Raw genomic sequence first — 3156 nt, 5'->3', positions numbered from 1 at the left:
TGTTGATTATATTATTTGATATATTGGTAATGTTGAAATAAATGGTAAGTTATGTATTACTTCATGATGTCAATGATAAATGATGAATTATATGCTAAAATATATTTTATGTCTGAGTGTGATATTCTGAGTAAGTTCACGCCGTCAATGAATTTATAATCATTAGATGTCTTACTCTCTCTGCTGTATTGTTCTTGTTTTGTATATTTTTGCTATGCAGATGGCCAACAACAACACCCACATTCGAGGCTATCACTTCACGATGTCCCTGATGGGACAATGGGATAGTGATGGACACAGATACACATACACAGGCCCTTGCGGTCTGTCGTTGCACATGGTGTGCAGCGGGTCATCGATGATGATCCCTCAACCTGACACCTACATTGATGCTTCCTTCACCTTGCTGCCAAGGAGGCTGAGGTCTCTAGAGGATGGACTTCGATACCCGCCAGTCAGGAGGGATGGCGCTGCTACCTCCCACGGTCATCGAACGTGGTCATATTGTTTGGATGCTCCGTCATCCAGTAGAGCTCAGAGGAGCCGGGTTCTTGGAGGAGGTCCCTGCAAGAAGACTCCGATTTTGAGAATGTCATCCCCTCCGAATTATGCCGCTGGGTTATGACATAATGAAGTGGAGGAAGAGGAGGACGAGGTCGTTGAGCTCGTAAATGTAGAGAGCTCGGTAGAGGTGACCAACCTCGTGTCGGACTCGGAAGAGGAGGAGGACCTGAGTGAGGGGTCCGACATTCCTGAAATCTTTTGAGTCAGCTCGTGGGCCAGTCGATGTCCCCTTTTTGCTTTTGATGGAGGCTGTGTTTCTTTTTGAGTTTGTATATGTTAGTGGCGATGTAGGTTTCCGCCGTTGTTTACCTAGTTTGTATGAACTAATTATGACTTAACTGATTATATGCATTATGTTAGTCGGGAAATTTTGAATCAGGTTAAGTTATCATTCGATAACGATAAGTTGATTTTCCGCATTCGAGTTACTTAAAGTGATATCCCGGAAAAGGAAGGTTTTTAAAAAGGAAACAATTTTATGTCACTAATTCAAAAAAAAAATTACCAATTTTTCCGCAATGTTTTTTAGAAGTATTTTTCGGAGCGTTACACATTATAATAAACAAAGCGCAGAAAAAGAACATATCATCCTTGATTGCGGTGTTATTACTATTATGTTTGCCTTTTATATTCATGGGTAAAAGTTAGTAATCTTTAACTATTCTTATGATGTGAAAACTATGATTAAGTTTACATATGGTATCAGAGCAGTGTTTAAGAACTTATAATTTTCCATTAATGATGATTCGGTCCTGATGTTTTGAAATATATTCTTGAATATTTAGAGAACTCATATAATTATTTCTGTTGCATTATAATAAACAAAGCACATAAAAAGAACATATCATCCTTGATTGCACTGTTATTACTATTCTGTTTGCCTTTTATATTCATGTATATATAAAATTTACAGAAACATAATAACAATTATATATATGTATTGGAAAGAAAGATTAACATGATATATGTATATTATTACGTTGACATATATATATATTAGAGAGAAACAGTAACAAGCGTATATATCTTATATATATATAACGTTAACTAATATATATTATTACGTTATCATACATATAATATACACATTAATAGATATATATTATATATGTTTTATACATATATAACATTAATAGATTATATATATATATCATTAATTAATAGATTATATATATATATATAATTAAGTTACAATTTTATTTGAAATTTTAATGTAATTGTTTCATGAATATGTATGCAACTTTGTAATTAATGTTTAATTTTGGGAAGTCATATATATGTATAATATTATAATTTATTAAATGTTTGGAATTATTGTATGATAGATTTGTTAATCACCAAAGTGATCAAATCTTTATGTATTTAATTTCAAATTGTAAGATCATATTTCATTTGTTTGGAACTATTGTAGGATAGATTTATTAATCACCAAAGTCATCAAATCTTTATGTTTATTTAAGTTCAAATTGTATGATCATATTTATTTACTCATCAATTTGATACTATGAATTATTTATTTAAGAGTAAATTGAAGTTCATTATTATAAGACACTTAAGAATTGTCCAAAGGTTGATTATTTGTTCTTATAGAACATGAATGTTGATTAGTATAAATGTATCATTAGTTATATTTATATATCCAAAGATAGTAAATGTTTCTAATATATGCATACATCATTGTCAAATAATGTGAATTTCTTTTAGTATCATTATGTCTAGTATGATGTGTTGATGAATTACCCAAAGGTAGACATTAATATACACTTATGAAGTAATCTGAATTAATTTTTGCATGTAACTTAAAGTCTTAACGTTTTTGTTTGATTTCATTGATTGCAATACTTGTTGTTTTGCATTCGCAATTCTCATATGTTCCAACTTTCAATGGACTTAACTTCTCTGAATGGAGTGAACAAATCCAATTTTACCTTAAGGTAATGGATTTTGATTTATCACTTAGAGAAGATAAGCCAAGTGCTATTACTAATATAAGCACTGAAGAACATAAAGTTCATTATAGAAATTGAAAAAGATCAAACAGATTGAGTCTAATGTATATGCGAATGAGTATTGCCGACAACATTAAGTGAGCTCTTCCTAAAACTGAAAGTGCTAAAGAAATGCTAAGGTTTGTGAAAGAGCGGTCCCAAACTGTTGACAAGTCTCTTGTTGGGACACTAATGAGTACATTGACCACCATAAAATTTGATGGTTCTCGTACTATGCATGAACATGACAAACGTTGCAGCAAGACTTAAGACATTGGGAATGAATGTGGATGAAAACTTTCTTGTGCAATTTATACTAAATTCATTACCCTCCAAATATGGTCCTTTCTAAATGAACTATAACACCATGAAAAATAAATGGAATGTGCATGAATTGCATAGTATGTTAGTTCAATAAGAAACTAGAATGAGGAGTCAATGAAATCATTCCATCAATTATGTTAATCATCGATGAGCTAGAAAGAAAGTCAGTAAGAAACATGACAAGAAAGGGAATGGACTCTTAAAGATTAATGAGTCCTCTTCTCAAATCCACAAGAAGGAACATCATGATAACATATGTCGTTTCTGTAGAAAGATTGGA

This window comes from Lupinus angustifolius, chromosome LG19 (assembly GCF_001865875.1).
Source record: "Lupinus angustifolius cultivar Tanjil chromosome LG19, LupAngTanjil_v1.0, whole genome shotgun sequence".
Lineage (NCBI taxonomy): Eukaryota > Viridiplantae > Streptophyta > Magnoliopsida > Fabales > Fabaceae > Lupinus > Lupinus angustifolius.
This window is presented reverse-complemented; position numbering follows the sequence as displayed.